We start from the raw sequence: 19,173 nt of genomic DNA on the forward strand, positions 1-19,173 counted from the left end.
CCACTAAGAATACTGCTGGCACCATATTGTGATATATGCAAGCAAATATAGCTTATGTGCAGTTATTTTGAGATTAGTTTTTACCACATTAAAATTAATTTTATTGTGCACCTCCACATCTTAAAGGAGTTGATAGTTTATAAATATTCTTATAAATAAAGTACATTGCAGGGGATTGCACTAGATGGCCCTTGGGCTACCTTCCAGCTACAATTCTATGATTCCAACTGAGGTAACAAGTGTTTATATCACCATGTACCACTGATGAAACTTGTACGAGGTTATGGAGCATTAAATCAGAGGATAAAATATACAGCAATTCTGGTGTATTGGTTCATATATCAGACAAGCAATGTATTATTATATATTGAAAACCACAGGGAGTGGAGAAACCCTGCATATCCCTGACACAATGTTTGCTCGGTGAACAGGCGATCTAGATCAGTTTTATCCCATCATCTCAATGAAATAAATATATGAAAGAAGCTGGACAAAGGCAAGGCATTCAAGGGTGGAAGAAAGAAGAATGACAGCTCTGCTGTGAAACATTAAGCTGATAATCGCAACATACTGTCAAGCAATATTTTGGAAACGGACACACTACACAGACAACATTACTGAAGTTGCACTCTCAGGATACAAGAGAGAAGTAGCCAGTCATGCAATTCTTTTGGAGGGAGGAAGCATTCCATTATACGTAATTACCAAAACATGACAAAAGGCTGGCAATTGGAAATATTGCTTTGAACATTTCAGTGACAGTAATGATATGAAAAGCTGCATGAGCACTGAAGATAATGGAGAAGCCAGTGTGTATACTGGATTTCCCACATGCATGAGGAGTCACTGAGATGAACCAAGCAGCAGGTTACATTAAACACATGGCTTGGCGATGGTTGCTTGTTTTTAGAACTGAAAATGGGAGCCATAGAAAGGCTCAACAGCGATTGTGCCTGGTAGCCAAGGCTAGTTCTATGCAGAGAAGACCCACTGATGGGCATGGCTAACTTGGTTTCATTAATTTCAGTGGGTCTACTCTGAGTTTTACACAGTGACATTGTCACTGTGATCCCAAAGACTTCCCCCATCCCCGGCCCAAGGATGGTACTTGGCATAGGAGGGAAGCTTCCATTGGAGCCAAAGGCAGTTTCTCTTCCACCAAAAATAACTGCTTGTAGGGAAGGGAGATATTTTCATCAGCACTACAGCATGTGGGGAAGGGTTGATCCCTCTGATCAAAGGTGGTGGCCCCAGTCTTGACCCTCACCTCCACCACCCTGGGACCTGCTATTTAAATTTTTAAAAACAATAATGAATCTCCCCAGTCGTGTGTGTGTGTGTGTGTGTGTGTGTGCACGCGTGCGCATGGAGAGGTCTGCATTAGAAGATAGGATTTACAGAGGAAATTTATGTTCAAGGCTTTAGCCAAACCTATAATGTAATATGATGCCTTATACAGAGTCAGACCATCAGTCCATCTGGCTCAGCATTGCCTACACTAACTGGCAGCAACTAGTGTATTACACTCCCTGGATATGGTGGGATTGAACCCGTAACCTACTACATGCAAAGCAGACCCTCCGCCACTGAGGTGTGGCCCTTCCCTAACCTGCCAGCAAGGAAACTCGCTTTGGCATGTGAAATATGTTGGGTGAATCAGAGCTCCTTCAGATGACCAATTCCCTGAGGACCCACCCTCATTAGCTTGCACAAAACTGGCACAGAAGTTAGATTGCATTCGGTCTTTACTGAGCATCCATTCTGATTTGTTTGCTGGGAGGTTATACACCTTCCCTCTCATCTTTTGTTCGTTCTAAGCTTCCCAATGCATTTCTCCATCACTTCCTTAACTATAAAAAGTTACTTTTTTTTAGCGAGTTTGTTGCACCAGAGCAACAGAACATTTTGATCTACTGTAATTGCACAAACCAGAAGTTCCCAGCATGCACTGAGGAAAGCTGGGTCCTGAGAGAAGTTCATAGAATAAAAAAGTTACCTGCCATCTGCCCCTGGCCCCCTATTCCAATCCCATATTGTTCAGGGTGGACTCCTGCCCCTTCTGAGAGGATTTTTTGGGAGTGTTGATCCAGTATACCTGAAGGAGCGTCTCCATCCCCATTGCTCTGCCTGGACACTGAGGTCCAGCACCGAGGGCCTTCTGGCAGTTCCCTCACTGCGAGAAGTGAGGTTACAGGGAACCAGGAAGAGGGTCTTTTTGGTAGTGGCACCCGCCCTGTGGAACGCCCTCCCACCGGATGTCAAAGAGAACAACAACTACCAGACTTTTAGAAGACATCTGAAGGCAGCCCTGTTTAGGGAAGCTTTTAATGTTTAACAGACTATTGTATTTTAATATTTTGTTGGAAGCCACCCAGAGTGGCTGGGGAAACCCAGCCACGTGGGCAGGGTATAAATTGTTGTTGTTGTTATATAACTGCAAGGTAAACAGCTGCTTCCATGGACTTACAATCCAAGACACATTTGTTTTCTCATTTATGTTTCAAAGACATGAGCAGGAATTGCTAACAAGAGTACTAGACCTTAAGATTATGAACCAATTCTAGTAATGAAGCTGTGCTTCAAAAATATTAGTAAAAATAATAAATCATTTTCCACAGAGCAACAGCTACAGGAAATTCAGTTTAAACAAAAATAAGCAATTGATTAAAAAAAAACCCTCATTTAAATAGAAAACAATAATTCTGCACTCTAAACCAACTGTCCTTTCATTTGTTTTCCCATTTATATCCCACCATTATTCCAAGAAGTCCTGGATGGCATATATATATATATTTCTCTCCTATCTCATTACAACAACCCTGTGAGGTAGGTCAGGCTGAAGGCAAGGGAGTGGCCCAAAGTCATTCAATGAAATCAACAGCTGAGTGGGGATTTAAACCCTGGTCTCCCCAGGTCCCAGTTTAGCACTCTAACCACACCACACTGGCATAAGTAAAAGTTACTTCAAATAAAATAACCATCTAAACAAGTGGAGGAAAGGGTGCGGCAAGGAATAGGAGATTCTGTAGTGTCTTACGTTTCATTTCTCCAGTTCCTGTCATTTTATACAAGTTGATTATTGCAATAAACTCTGGCTCGCAGCAGAGATCTAAACACAGAGGTCCCTACAGCAAGAGAGCACAGATGAATGTTGTAAATTTGTGGGAGATGGGGGTGGGTGTTGGTGGAATAAAGTAACTCTCGCTTGCAGCCATGTTATTTAATCCTATTCCAGTCTGTAACTGCTTGAAAACATGGTATCAGCTTGCAAAGGAATTTTCTTGATGGGGCGTATTAAGTGAATGTGTGAGCGTGGTGTAGCAAGAGTCTACATTATGTAAGCTTTTGACTGCTTGTTTCTCTCTAAAAAGATCCAGTTTGCAAAAGAATGATTTGCAGTTTCGTATGTTATTCTCTCCCCCCCCAAAAAACAGCCCACTCCTATACTCTGAGGGCCAATTTGAAAACAAAACACTTCCTGCAATTACTCCCACGCTGCTCCAGAAACGTGTAGAGCTCCTGCTCTGTACAGTTCAGACTGTGCGCATGGCTGCATACTATGTCATCTGATCCAATCAATGCAGCCATGCTTAAGAGCCATGCAGCCTACTCTAACCACATGGGGTGGAAAATTTAAACATTATCAAGTACTGTGGGAGCAGCCCAGAGTCACAGTGGCAACCATATCGCTGGCAGAGGATGATTTAGGGGAGCAGGACCAGTTCACACGTACTGGGTGCTGAGCCAAGAGGGCTCCGTACGGGGCACTGCAACAGTGATGAACAACTGAATGCGAGAGGCAGGGGGGCACTGAATTCTGGTGTCGCATGGGGTGCAGCTGAAATTTTAAAACCCAAACTCTGCCACTGCGACTGGTAAGGATTGCATCCAACACATGGAGCTCTACTACTATTACACAAGATCAGGCATGAATGTTCAGAGCTTGAATCCCAACTCCATGGTCAGCACATCAGTGCTTATCTCTATGATGTGGCATGTAAGCGCCATGTAAGGGTACTGGCACAGTGCAAAGGGACCCCACAATATATCAAAGTCCCCTTCGTGCTACCAGAAGGCACACACCATCAGCCTTGGAGAGTTGAATGACACTGTGCCCCTATAGGTAAAGGTAAAGGGACCCCTGACCATTAGGTCCAGTCGTGGCCGACTTTGGGGTTGCGGCGCTCATCTCGCTTTATTGGCTGAGGGAGCCGGCGTACAGCTTCCGGGTCATGTGGCCAGCACGACTAAGCCACTTCTGGCGAACCAGAGCAGCACACAGAAACGCCGTTTACCTCCCCGCCAGAGCGGTACCTATTTATCTACTTGTACTTGACGTGCTTTCGAACTGCTAAGTTGGCAGGAGCAGGGACCGAGCAACGGGAGCTCACCCCGTCGCGGGGATTCAAACCACCGACGTTCTGATTGGCAAGTCCTAGGCTCTGTGGTTTAACGCATGAATAGCATTCAAAACAGTGTGTCCATGACACCATTCTCTGTTGCTGCCAGCTTGGGCAATAAGAAGTGGGATACTGTTCTGGGGATTGTTGCCTCCCATAGAGAGTAAAGGGAGTCTGTTTCTGCATCATCAGCAGTCATGGTCATTCCAGCCAGGCCCTCCAATTTCAGTGTCACAGGAACACAGGAAGCTGCCTTATGTTGCACAGGAAGTCACACCATTTGTCCCTGTAGCCCAGTATTGCTGTCACGGACTGCAGTGGCTCTTCAGAGTTTCACACAGAGGCATTTTCCCAGCTTTACCTGGAGATGCCAAGGGCTGAACCTGGGGTGTTTTGCATGTAAAGCACGGGCTCTGCCACTGAGCTACTGCCCTTAGTAATGGCTTAGAACTCCAGGTCACTCTGTATACACACAAAGTTCATTCTCATGATGTGAAGAAAGGATTAACATTCTACAGGCAACATCCCGTCTGGAAGAGTGGAATATTCAAGTGGCAGCTTGCTGAAAGCACACCGTACTCTCATCTAGCCAGGCAACACTCCTAAATACAGCAGAGAGGGATAGGGAGAGGCGTGGGAACAAAGTCAATAGGATGGCGAGAAAAAAGGAAAGAAAGGATCCAAAAAGGTATTACTGTTATCATTGCTACATGGGCTCAAGGTGGGTGATATAAAAGTAAACACACAGTTCAATATAAAGCCATACCTGTACTATTAAAAGACCATAACACCCATCAAATGGTTCATAAAAAATCAATTCAATGTCAACGAGCCGGGTAAGCGAAAACGATTTGCAGCATTTCCTAAGATGTCAGTATACTTGGGCTCTAGTAGAGAACCTTCAGCAAAGAACTGAACAGTATTGAAGCCACTACAAAGAAACCTTTGCCACATATTTTCCCCACATCAAGATGGAAGCTGAAGGAAAACAGGGTCCCAGCATGCTGCGAAGATCAGGAAGGTTTAGAGTGAGGTCTGAGGTCTGAGGTCTGCCTCAATCCTGTTTGTGATCAGGGGATGAACTGAATTGCTGTGATCATACTAGATTGGCTCCAGATAAGTGAACACCGCTATGGATGTGTTAAAGACATTATGTAAAGACAGTAGCAGGTGTTGCAGGAGGCTACCTGCATCAGTCACCATGGTTGAATTGTGGCTATGACCCACAGCTCAAGCCAAAGAGTAGTCACAGAAGCTGCCTGTGGATCTTGTTCCACTGTTTTTCAAGGTCGCTGCTCTGCCCCAGTGCCCACAAGCATCCCCATGAAGCAACTTCAGTTAAATGACTGCTGCCTCCTAGCAACCCCAAGACCAAACTGCCTAAAAAAGCCTTCTGGCTAGGTTGGAAGTTTGGACTGGGAAGAGCTTCAACCCACTGGCAATATTACAGCAGAGCAAGAGCCAGTTTAGCACTTCCTCAGTCCCTATTTCTTGTCGTCATGACAACCAGAGGTTCCTTCCAAGGAGTAATAGACAAAGACAGAGTGATAAGCAGACTCAGCAATGAATTGCACTAGCTAAAGAGAAGAAGAAGTCAACCTATTGTTTCCAGGCCACTTTATAATAACTATTCTGGTGAACAGAGAGCTTTCAAAGACAAAAGGCAATGCAACAGACTTGACCACATGATAAGCTGGTCAACATATTATGAGTTTGGCAACTCAAAACATGCCCTGTCAGTCTAGTCTTCATAAACACTAAGCTAGAGACAGGCGTCAGACTTAGGTGTGACTTCCTTCTTGGCCAAGAACAATAGGAAGAGGCAGCAGGCCCTTTCCCCAAAAAAATGATTGGACAGGATACTACCTGACATTTTGCTTTGTATCCCTTATTTCAATAGGCTAAAGAAACAGGAAACTGGGGATATGGGGCAGATAATGGTAGGTGGGTAGCATAGCTAGTATCATGATTTTTTTGGGGGGGAAACCCCCGCTACCCTGGGACAAATATAAATGAGAAGGAAACACAAGCTGCCCCATTCAGGTTGCAGTGGGGCCCTTAGTACTTCATGCTACGCGTTCACAGCCTGAAGACACAGCCCTTCTGCTTTCCTCAGCTCAGCAGATAAGCCCCCAAGAGCATTCCCATCTCCTCCACATCTTAAGACAGCGCAGCCAGCTTTTGGCTTCAGATGGCCTCAGCTCACTACTGAGACCAGGGGTCAGCAACCTTTTTCAGCTGTGGACCGCGGTGTCCACCGTCCCTCAGACCATGTGGTGGGCTGGACTATATTGGGGGGGGGGGAATGAACGAATTCCTATGCCCCACAAATAACCCAGAGATGCATTTTAAATAAAAGCACACATTCTGCTGATGTAAAAACACCAGGCAGGCCCCACAAATAACCCAGAGATGCATTTTAAATAAAAGGACACATTCTACTCATGTAAAAACATGCTGATTCCCAGACTGTCCGCGTGCCAGATTGAGAAGTGGATTGGGCTGCATCCGGCCCACGGCCCTTAGGTTGCCTACCCCTGACTGAGACTATATCTGCCCATAGCTAACCAGCAGAGCCTACTGGGAGCTGTCCATAGTTCTGACTCTGCCTTTGGTTTACCTTTGCCTAACTCAACCTGCCCAGAAAAAACTCTGTTGGACAGCTTCCAGTTTGCCTGTGAGCCCTAAGCCCAGCAGGATAGCTAGAAACAGTGAAACCCCTAGCCATTCAGGGTAGGTGACCATGCTAGGGAACAGAGACACATTCATATACCCTGGACTCAGCTATTTAAAGCTTTAGCAGTCAAACACATCAGATGGGTTGCATGCTACAATATCCTTTTAAATACAGCGCAACCAGAATTGTATATCATATCAGAACATATCATAGGTTTATAGAAAGGCATTAGGACCCTTGCCAGTTTGATATATGTTGGGGGTCAGGGGGTGGAGTGCCCTCCCTCTCTCACAGTCCCAATTTTCCCCACAGCTCAATACTTATTTCACTTCATCTCTTTTATGGGATGGAAACAGGATATTAGAAATGCTTGTCACTTATCTGACTTATTTCTTATGCAGGCTTAAAAAAAAAAAGTTTCATGAGTGTTATTAATCAAACTGAAGGAGGCCTGAAAACAAAACACACATTAGTAACAGATTCCCCTGAGGACAACACAGCCAATAGTTGACTACAGCTGTGGCACAATACACTATCCACAAGAGAAGTGAAATAAGCTTTCCAACAATTGGTAGGCATAACAAGTGGAAAGGCCCAGACATCTATTGACCAAAACCTTCATCAAATGTCAGCAGAAGGATCCAGCTTTTTCTCAGGCAGTTGGAAAAATACATCAGAGAGAAGCAATTTCTTTCCTAAAAACCCAAGTTCTTCACACTGCTAGGGGTAGCCATATTTTCCCTTGCAACAAAAATGACTTGTGACACCTTAAAGGAGCAACATATTATGACATAAGCTTTCATGGACCAGAGTCCACTTCATCAAATGCGTGAACTGTCATGCTGAGTTGTAGGCAAAATGTGTCCCTTTTTAATGTTTAGAAAATTAATTAAAAGTCCTTCCCAACAACTCCCAAACTACAGATTTAATCTTGCCATAACATCCCAATGACCATCAATATAGATTTTCCCAGGACAGTAAATATAACCTTATCCTCCATACAAATGCATCTTCTACTCAGAGTCAAAGCCTCTGAAAAATACGGATAAACTTTTTTTATTTCAGCCATTAGCAAGTTGATATCCGAGCTATATTGCCTACCTTCTTATCACACCCATAAACCACAACAGCTCTAAACTCACAAATTCATTTACCACTAGACTTCTGCACAATCAATGTATAACAATATAAAAACCAAAACTATGGTTACAACCAAGACTAATTCTATTGTTTGGTATTTGTTAGGATGGATGTGTATGCAGTTTTAATGAGTGGGCTACTAAAATCCATTAGTTTGTCCAGCTAAGTTGTTTATAAAGGAGGTTTGAAGTGAATTGCCTTGTCATCCTCCTGTGAAGTTTTATATATCAATTCCTAAGTATAAATTTGTTTTTTATGCATAAGACACTACTGTTAACATTTTATTATTATTATTATTTAGCCCATTGATGTTATATTTAGAGCATTTGTATCCCACTCTTCAACCAAAAAGGCTTCCAGAGTGGCTTCTATATGATGAACTAGAACAAGAAAGTCTTTGCCCAGAGACCTATAATCTAAGGCAATACACGAAAAAGGAAAGGGACAGGGAGGAAAGAGGGGGAAAACCACACCCAGTTCTTAAGAGTTAAGTACCAGCACTTCTAATGGCCACTTAGAAAGAAAGCAACATGCATAACAGACTTGCTAAAAGATGAGAAGGTACAAGGGATAGTACACTGGTACCTCAGGTTACAGACCCTTCAGGTTACAGACTCCACTAACCCAGAAATAGTATCTTGGGTTAAGAACTTTACTTCAGGATGAGAACAGAAATCGTGCTCTGGTGGCGCAGCGGCAGCAGGAGGCCCCATTAGCTAAAGTGGTGCTTCAGGTTAAGAACAGTTTCAGGTTAAGAACGGACCTCTGGAACGAATTAAGTACTTAACCCAAGGTACCACTGTATATGGGAGGAGAGACTCCTTCAGATAACCAAAACCAAGATCAACAACTGCATCTTGAATTGAGCTCAGAAACAAATTGTTAACTAGTTCAGTTGCTTTGGGATAGGTGTTACATGAGCCAGGCGCTACAATCAGTCCCAGATAGGATTCTGCCTGCTGCATTCTGGGCTAACAGTAGTTTCCAAACAGTCTTGGAAGGTTGCCCTACATTTCATACAATGTAGGAATCCAAATAAACATTAAGCATGGTGTGTGTAACATTGGGGAGATCTCAGTTTCTGAAGAAAGGGTCCTCTGGCATATAAAATGGACCTGGATAAAGGCACCCTTTGCGCATCCTGAAATTCAAGCAGCAACCACAGATCAATGGGCATCATAGGCTGCAAACTACATTCTTTAAGCTTTGAAGAATCCAGTTTGCAGCCTGGAATGCCTATTGATCCATGGTTGAATATCAGGTTTCATCAGTGGCAAAGTGTGCCTTTTTCAGCTTAAAGTTTAAGTGGGGTGGGGGGTCTCATCTTGTCAAGATCAGGCTGAACATCAATTCCCAGAAGAAAATTTATTGTAGTCCCAGCATTTTTAAGGTACAATACAGTGCTCTAATCAAAGGGTTGAGTTCAATAGGGCAAGAATCCCCGTTTTTTTCCACCTAAGGAAATCTGCCAACAGACTGTTGTTGTTTTATACTACAGCATCCTCAATGTGTGTGTTACTTCACAAAGTACAAGCAGATAACGTCTTGCCACAAGAAACTTGCAATCTCAAATTTAATGCAAGGAAGGAGAGAAAACTTGTGACAGATCAAGAATATACATTCGCTTTTATTACACGTGCATAAGACTAGGTTACAGTAGAATATGGGGACTTGGGTGGTTGTGCCAAAACTGCCATGAAAATGATGGGTTTGAAAAAACAACAACAGGTTTCATCATCACAGAGGTATCCTGGAAATGTTTTCTCTGCTTGACGTCTACTGTCCAATACCCCACCACTCTCATCAACATTAATCTGGATTGTTTCAAAGCCTGGAGATATAGATAGAGATAGATAGATAGATAGATAGATAGATAGATAGAGAATTAAGACAATTTCCCCATCAGCACATGACCTTTAGTGAAATGTATCATTTTTCACACAATCATAGTTTTAAAGAAAAACACAGTTTAGTGTTTCAGGGGTTTTTCTCATGTCCACCTCAGAAAACCCTGAACTCCAATCCCACATTCTCAAAATGCAAATTGAGGAGCAACTATTACACAGGACATCTGTGATCAGGTCAGGTCTCTGTTTCATTAAAACATAGGACTCACTTAAAGTTCTTTACGGCCTTCTGTGCAGGTACACACACCAGTCTGCCCTGGGGAAGCTGTCAGGAGAGCACAGCCAGGGCCCTCCCCCTGACTTCCTGTCCCAGCACTTTCTAGGTCTTGTGCCCTTCCACTAAGTTCTGTTACTCACAATGCAGTCTCCCAACTTAAAAAATAAAATAAAATCCTGAAATACAGCTGAGGGGAGATGATGCTAATTTGTTCAGGACAATAGCAGAGTGTGTGTACTTAAACCCTTTCCCTCGGGCAATCTTTCCAGTCACACAATTGCATGCACACACACACGGGCACATGGGCCAGGGGAGGGGAGGTTCATATATGTGTAATTGTCCTCTGTTGGGCAAACAGCAGGTTGTGTTTCCACACACTATTTTATTTATTTATGTAAGTTATATACTGCTTACGATAAAAAAGAATTTCTAAACAGTTTAAATAGCTTGCATAAAAAATAGGAGGAAATCAGTATCAAATCTATATAAACAAACATTCAAATAAGATTTTTTTTAAAGAGCTAACTAGAAACAGTAAAACTATATTATCATACAAATAAAACTGAGCAGTACACAAAAGCAAGTAGGGGAGAGGAAGACTTTAATTTAACAGAAATTCAGTTGTGCATTGTTTGGCCCAAAGTAGTTAAGGATGCCAAGAAGAATGCCTCTGCTTATTCCAGTTAACTGGAGAGTGAATTGGTCTCCAACATTCTAGAACATTAGCATGATCGGCTTGGAGGCTGATTAATCAGCTGGGATTTAAATTGCAGTTCTGAATATCAAATCATTCTCCAGGAAGATGGGGGGAAATTGCTACTGCAATTAGGCTTGCCATCTGGCCATCTCCATCCATTTGGATGGGACATGGTAATTCACATGTTTTGGAGTGTCAAAACCAACATAAAGGGGAAACGGGGGTGAATTGATGCTCTCTGAAAACCATGTTTATTCTTATGCAGGTTTGAGGGTTCTCTTTATTCTTATGCAGGTTTGAGGGTTCTCTTTCCATGAGCTAGGTCCTAGAGTATCAAAGCAATCCAAGCAATCTATGTGGGCTCTTGGGAGTCGACTCCTATGCAGTCCTGCAAAGTATAACACGCTGCTGCTGGCAAAGAAATGCACACAAAGATCTTGGGATGTGGATAAGTTTTTTTCTACATCATATAAGTAGATTATAATTTCATCAAATAACCCAGTGCCAGCATCAGTTTCACCCTTGTAGTGCAGGAAAAACACACAGAGCCCAAAGAGGAAGCAGAAAGAACATCCACCTTTAGCTCTATGTACTTTTCCTGGGAGAAAAAGATAATCACCCTCACCACCTCATTATGGAAGGGGACAGGGTGTGTGGGGGGGGGGAATCTTCAAGGCTTTGTGGGTGTTAGGACAAGTTATTGAGGGCACCACATTGATGACCCCTGCTGTAATTTGTCTATGTTCACATCAGCTCAGAAATCATGCAGCAGCTCTTGGCTCAGAAGGATTCACAACGACAGAAAGCAAGGATCTTTCTCTAGAAAACTGCCAAAGGCCAGCCTGAATGTCTGCTAAGTTCCAAGATAAGAGCAAGCAGCCCATTTCTTTTGCATTTCTGCTGGGTAAGTCAGAAGCCACGCTGATGCCAGACCATGCATCTTTCCATCTCCCAGTGCAACGCATTAAGTTAAAATGACTTTTGTCCTAAACAAACAAATCAGCTTTCTCAGAGACTTTATTTGGAAACAGTTTACACCTGAAATTGCCTTGTTTGATTAGAGATCATGAAGATTTTCACCTACCACCTTCTGTTTGAACAATAAGACAGACATCCCTATAAACAACATCCTTGCCTGTTCATTCTCCTAGAGACTAAGATTAGATGCCAATTTAGATAAGAACATCAGAAGACTGACACTGTAATTTTGGCCTGCTGAGATATTTTACTACTTCTAAGGGATTACCTACTCTGCACTTCTCAATTCGGTTTTTAAAAGATAACTTAACGCCTTTGCCCTTTTTAAGTTCCTTGGCCTGTGTGCCATCTTGCACTTACTTGTCTGTTTCACAATGGAATAAGTTATCAGTCTCAGAAAGCCAGGCCCCAACAAGCTCATTCACAAAGGTGACCTCCACCAACAGAAAAAAGTCAAAAAATGTAGCTGTGGGGGGAAACGTTGCTTTCTTCAGGCGACATATTTCAGAAGGAAAGCTTGTGTGATGCTAAATTCCAGTAATGTGCATATACAAAGGCCAATATATCCATTTCTTGCACCAGTACTGAAGAACTGGTTATTTAATACCCACAGTCCAATTATTGTCTCCCATTTCCAGGAATGACTTTCCCCCCTTTTTTTCTATCAGTATGCTGCTTTCCTTACTTAACCTTTAGCAAATATTTTGAGGACGACTTTAAAACCAATGTACAGTGGTACCTCAGGTTACAGACGCTTCAGGTTACAGACTCCGCTAACCCAGAAATAGTACCTCGGGTTAAGAACTTTGCTTCAGGTTGTGAACAGAAATCGTGCAGTGGTGTGGTGGCAGCAGCAGGAGGTCCCATTAGCTAAAGTGGTACTTCAGGTTAAGAACAGTTTCAGAACAGACCTCCAGAACAAATTAAGTTCTTAACCCAAGGTACCACTGTATAGTTTGCACGAAGAACTGCCACTCTTGAGGCTTCATGGTTCTCCCCCACACTTGTAAGGGGGCTGGGTTGCATCTTGATTCTTGCCCATCGTCTTCTGTTACACACTGAACTTGGGGAAGCTCATTTGCTGCTATTAAGTTTATCAATCTGTTATAGGGCATTCTTAGGCTACTTTCTAATATGTATTTCTCCAAAGGAACCAAAGCTCTTCCTTACTTTTAAATCATGTGATCAGACACAGGATGTGGCTATAGAGTATCACAGAATTGTGGACTTGGAAGGGACCACAAAATTCATCTCATCCAACTTCCTGCAATCAGTGCTCATTTTTATTATTTAGGAAGAAAGGTGCTGGTACTCACCATGAAGTTGTGAGTAAGTGCCACTCTTTTAACATTTGGGATGGGGGGGGGAGGAAGGTGCTGGTACAGCGCACCTTTGAGAACCCCCCAGAAAAAGCACTACTGTACCTGCAATTCAGGAATCTTTTGCCCAACACTGGGCTCAAACCCACAACCCTAAGATTAAGAGTCTCATGCTCTACCAACTGAGCTACATCAAGAAAAATCAAACCATAAAAGGCCAGAGCAGCAATTCATTTCTATCCCTGCCCTCTATAAAAACTTGTCAATCCAGAGGGCAAATGTTGCTGATTATTTGGAGAGCTGCAGCTATTTTAGCAGCCTTCAATTTTTTATTATTATTTCTGGACTTATGTTCAGGCCATTGCACATTTGCAGAATACAGCAGTCTTAAATTTCCATATCTTCCCCCCCCCCCCAAAAAAGCATTACAGGTTACCAGTGGGCAGCAAAGCACACAGGCATTGATCAAAACACCACAGAAAGGAATCCTATCACAATCACACAATGAAGGATGCATGACCAAAGTTTTTGAATTTTGCCCCCAGGTACTATAAAAGCTCTGGATTGTATCCAATTGTGTCAGTAGGCTCATGGAAAGCTCTTTGATCCAGCAAAGGTTTCCATGAGCAGAAAGGGGAGGGAGGAGAAGCCATTTTTTTGCTCTCTTCTCTCTGCAGCCCCAAAATCTGCTTTACAGAACAGCAGGCTGCAATGATATGGAAAGTGGCACAGCGGGGCTGTGGGAGAAAAGAGAAATTGGCAAATATCACTTCCCTTCCCCTTCCATTCACAGAAATATCTGCTGAAGCAAAGAGCCTTGCACAAGCAGAGGGACACAAATGGATGCAGCCTCGTATCTGGTTGCATGTGCCAACGTTTTAATAATTAAAAGTGCCCAATTAACATCTGGACTGCAGGTATACAATTTGACTTAAATGACCAGTTTGGCTCACAAACTCCATTTGAGCAAAGTCATGTACAGTCTTGGCAGGAATCCAGCTTCCACATAGAAATCAGAACAGCTGATGTCAACTCATGATGGCAGTCATGGCATTGGGGACAAGAGCAAGCCTTTCCCAGAAAAACACACACACTGGGAACCAAAATCAGAGCACAGCAGATAACAATGCTTGGGCCAGGGGGTCAGAGCTGCTCCACGCATATAGTCATTCCTTCAGGCAGCCAGTTTTGGGAAATTGGTGGAGTTGCCCTCCTTCCTTGACCATGTCAGTGGCCTTGGGGGTCCGATGAAAGAGCAACCACTTCCACTGACCAGGTGCAGGAATGGAGAAGCTAATTATGTCCACATCTGAAGAACAGGGCTGCTGCTACCACACAGTTCTTCCCACAAGCATCTGGTGGGTTTCAATCAAGAACGGTTGGGGATGTGTTCCAAGCGTACAAAATTAAAAAAAAAATGTGTCCCTATTTTTATCTATTAAATGCTAGAAGAGATTTTTTTATTGATTGACAGGCAACACATGAAATATCATAGCAAACACAGTATAGCATGATTAATCACAATCTGACTTTATTTTCCAATCTCTTGCCAAGACGATAAAATAGAAAACCGTTACTCACCTTCGCCAGACCTTTTAGCAATGTCCTCCCACGTCACACTCCAGATAAGCATTTCTGAAATGGCACATGGAATGCAATTTTGCAGGAAAGTGCAGAAAACTGACCACCATCCTAAAGCAAGGTTGTTGACTTATGTTCCCTTTTTTTTAAATGACGGGCCTTGCTTCCATGCTTTCAGCAGCAGCCTCTGACACACAGAAATTAAGCTGTTACATTTCCCCCACCCCACCCCATTACTTTATTGCCCTGCCAGAAAAGGCAGCACCAGGGCCAGTGAAACCTATTAGCAATTCTGCCCTCTGAGTTTTCCTACGTGCCCTTTCTACCTCCCAGGGCAGCAGTTCTGACAAGTTACTTGCCCAGGAACAATCATTCCTCACCTGAGCAAGTGGTTTGACTGCAAAATTGAGATAGTAGCTGGACTTTCACATTACTTTATTTTGCCATCTCATTTTGCATTTTTCCTTTAAGCACTGAATTTGGTGGGAAGGCAATTAGGGTATTTTAAGTACCTTGTACCAGAAAACATAGATTATTTTCCCTGATCTCAAATCTTTTGTCCCTTTTCTTTTTTTTAATCCACCTTTGCTTCAGGGCTCCATGCCTCATATTTCTTACCCTCGCAACTCATGCCTCGAGTCAGATGAGATACAATAAATCTTAAGAGTTTGATGAAATTTTAGATCATATCTTCATGTAATAGATTTTCCATGTAAGCAAGGATTTTCAGCAGATCTTTCAAGTGAAAATCCTTAAGCCAGGCAGTTTTAAAATGTTATTAAAATGAGAAATGTACCTCTGCAAGAGCTGAATGCAAGGGAAATAAAATTCATTTTTGTAGTGCATATAGATCTATCCGTTTTTTAAGAACTGCAGTAGAAACAACAGTTCCAAATACTAAACAGTAACCATGGCTGATAACATGTTTGTTGAATGAGACAAAACCTTTCTTCCTAGAATCCCTGATTGACATATGAGATAATGAACGGCTGATTAAAATGATAGTGGTTATTTTACACTTTTTATCTTGTGCATTATAGTAGAAACTCTCACAAGCTACCTGGCTAATTGGCACAACCTGCAGTCCTATTGATGCTTACTGAGAAACAATTTCCATCATCTTCACTGAGGCAGCTCTACATTAGGGGATGGGTGCAGATCAGCAGTACCGCATCTGCTTTAAATGCAGAAGGTCCCAGGAGAACCTGAGGATTAGGTATAACTGGGAATGTCCCCAGTCTGAAATCTCGGAGAGACACTTCTAGTCAGAGTATTAGGCTACATACCAGATATGCAAAAGCCTGAGTTTTATACACACTCACCTCTATCCAGGGAAGCAAGAGGCACCATTGCAGTTCAAAGATACGTTACAGCAAAGCAAAAGCACTCAAGGAGAAAGAAAATCAGGGTGAACAAGACAAATGGCCTAGACAGAATCCCCAAGAGCCAGACAGAGGGGTCTGAAGGAGCACATTTGCCCCCACCCCAGTCTAAACAAAGATACTTTCTGCTTTCAAAGCAATGATTCTTCTCATAATTGTCTACCTTCTCCCACCTACTTTAGACACAGAAGTAAAAAAAAAAAAAAAAGACATTTTAAAACAGGAGCAAAAACATCAAAGTGCATATCCAGATTACAATCAATAGTTTGAAGAACATTGCAAAGCACCTCGAGTCTTGTTTTCATAATACTGTTATGAGTTTGGGGTGCTAAACTGGGTGCCAGATCCTTCTAATCCCTGGATACAGCAAGTGTTAGAATTTAATTATTGGAATATCCAAGCTAGCCTCTTGGTGAGGTGATCACCTGGGTGATGAGCCATTAAGGGGGATTAAGGGGCTCAGTATGAAACAGCAATGGGTGGGGGCCCCTCCCTCAACAGAAAAAGCCAGAGTCTGGAGTAGAGTTTTTTGCAGTGATGTAACCTAGAAGTAAAGCAGCCCTTGAGAGCAATGTTTAATTTCTGCTTGAATACAAGGCAGCGGTTATAGGAAAAAACCATACACCTTTGGGGTGTTGATGCTGTGAACCCCTCTATTGTAGGCTCAGGTTGTATATATGTGTAAATATATCATAAAGACACCACAGTCTCCACTGTGCCTCATTCCTAAAAAGGAAACACGATCCCTGGGTAAGCATCTGGAACCCCTGGAATCTCACACCACTCAGAGACTGGTGTGGTGTGCAAGAACATCAACAATGTTAAGTGCCCACAGCCAAAACACAGCAAAGACAGCATTTGCATTGCTTTGAACAGAAAGTAAAGTGTGATGTGTTGGTTTTCTTAAAGCAATTCCTCAGACCACTACCCAGGTAAAATTGCCAACAAGAAAGGAAGAAAAACAAATGGGAGCAAAAGTAACTCTTTTTCCTTTCACAGGTTCATCTTCTATTCAACAGATATTTCAGCAAAAGATCACCTGCAAATTTACAGATGCCCCCACAAAATTGATAAATCCCCCTTTTAACCCATAACCTTTACACCACAATCAAAATCACAAGCTACTGCTGCACAAGACTCAGCTACTGAAGTTAGAATCTGGAAGCATCTTATGGAGTAGGACTTCCCAGATCAACCATATTGAGTTAATGTTTAAGCAGGTAAAAAGGCATCCTAACCAACCAGATCACCTCCAGGTACTATGTCAGTATCTGGTCTTGCCTAGCATATTTACTCAAAATGAGGATAGTCTTCCAAAAAAGATCTACTAACCACACTCACAGATAATTTCCTGTTCTGGAAACTGTGTTCCATCATGCCTGAGTGAATACACCCAGAGAGAGTCACACACAGGCACTCAAGCATACAGGCAAGCTTGAATCCTGTCTCAGCGCAGAGCATTCAGAGAACATGCAGTCAAGTTGTTCTTCAAGTTCAATGGGCAACCACTGTTCTAAGTTCTAGGCTGGTAAGTCACATTTGTGGGAAGGGTTCTGGCCTCTCCCCTTTATGATAATTTCTGCCAAGTCTCAATTCACAGCCTGTGGAGTTTTCTGTCTGGCAAGGAAGTTGGGCAACTCCAACAGCCATTTCCAAGACAGTTTTAAATGTTGTATTTTAAGTTGTTGTAACCCTCCCTGGAACTTAGAGTGAAGGGCGGGAAATAAATAAAACAATAAATAAATAAAATAATAACAAATCATAATAAATGATGCAGTAGCCTCACTTTCCAACGTGCAAAAAAGAGGTAACAACATTTTCCCTATCACTGGCTGCTCAGAGTCACCTGCCAATCACCTGGGTCAAGAGCCCTTAAAAGTGGAATGTTGCCATCATTGTTTTGTCCCTCACTATCCCTTATTATTCATCTGACTGTCCAGGATGCTACTCATGAGGAGACCCAAAGCCTATTTATAAGTAGTTGCCTAAGGATAGATAAACATTTCAAGCCTGTTGCCTTTCATGCGCCATTCTGCCTTTCATATTGACTCTCTTAAACCTTATTCTTAATAAAACTCTCTTAAAACTGGCTGCTAGGATTTGATGTGTGTTCTTCCCACTCTGTCTAGATCCCTTTGCTACACATTCATGTCTAGCGAGAACTGGAGGAAACCAGAGTACCCTGCTCCTTGGGCTGAATCCTTCCTCATCTCTCTAACCAACATTAATTACTTAATTACTTATAGCCTTGAGAGTTGCCCTCAGAGGAAAAAGAAGGACTGGTGGCAGCATTCCTCACTTTTAGACAGGGGAGGTACTTCTGTTCCAAGAAAGCTCTCAGGCTCCCTGAAGTTCAGAGAACACTCTCAATATCTTCATTGGGGGCTGACCGGTCTTCCTACTCAAAGCATTAAAACTTAACACACACAAAAATAAAACCCTTAATTCATTCCTGGTTCTTATGAAACACTTTATGACTAAGAATATTAACATAATATAAACTCTAATTCAGCAAGAAGTTTAAGCTCAGGTTTATTACAGGCTTGTGATCCTTTTCTTTCAGAATTGCTGGTCTCATGGGGACTGAAGGGAAGGAGCCTTGGCAGGCCACAGGGCACTGCATATGTGAATGGCCTTGCGGAAGTAATTCACAAGTCAAGGCAGAGCACATACAAGAATCAAACAGAGCTTTAATTAATTAATTGATTAATTAATTAACAAAACACCCTCCAATGCTTACAACTGTGAAGACAGCTTTGGAACTGTGTGAGAAACAACATCACTGCCAGGTAGTTAGCTTCTTTTAGTAGCATTATTGAAAGCTTTTAAACTGGACTCTGTTCTCAGGAAGGAAGGAAGGCCCACCCCACAAGGA

General features: G+C 42.6%; 1 protein-coding gene and 1 long non-coding RNA gene across 7 annotated transcripts in view; one reads left to right on the top strand and one right to left on the bottom strand.

The window, feature by feature from the left end:
* TSPAN4 (tetraspanin 4) overlaps positions 1–19,173 on the bottom strand; it is a 511,237-nt gene that overhangs the window by 435,424 nt on the left and 56,640 nt on the right. Inside the window, exon 2 of one of the 6 annotated variants that reach the window (XM_083478925.1) lies at positions 14,917–14,970. The exons of the other annotated variants lie outside the window; for them this stretch is intronic. The gene's annotated coding sequence lies outside the window, so the exon portion shown is untranslated. The remainder of the gene's footprint in view (positions 1–14,916; positions 14,971–19,173) is intronic. 6 annotated transcript variants of the gene reach the window in all.
* LOC310695826 lies at positions 4,960–12,164 on the top strand. The gene is made up of 2 exons (XR_014520238.1): positions 4,960–5,088; positions 11,792–12,164. It is a non-coding gene; the product is annotated as an uncharacterized lncRNA (long non-coding RNA).

The sequence above is a fragment of the Podarcis liolepis genome, assembly GCF_965112155.1.
Source record: "Podarcis liolepis genome assembly, chromosome: 1".
Lineage (NCBI taxonomy): Eukaryota > Metazoa > Chordata > Lepidosauria > Squamata > Lacertidae > Podarcis > Podarcis liolepis.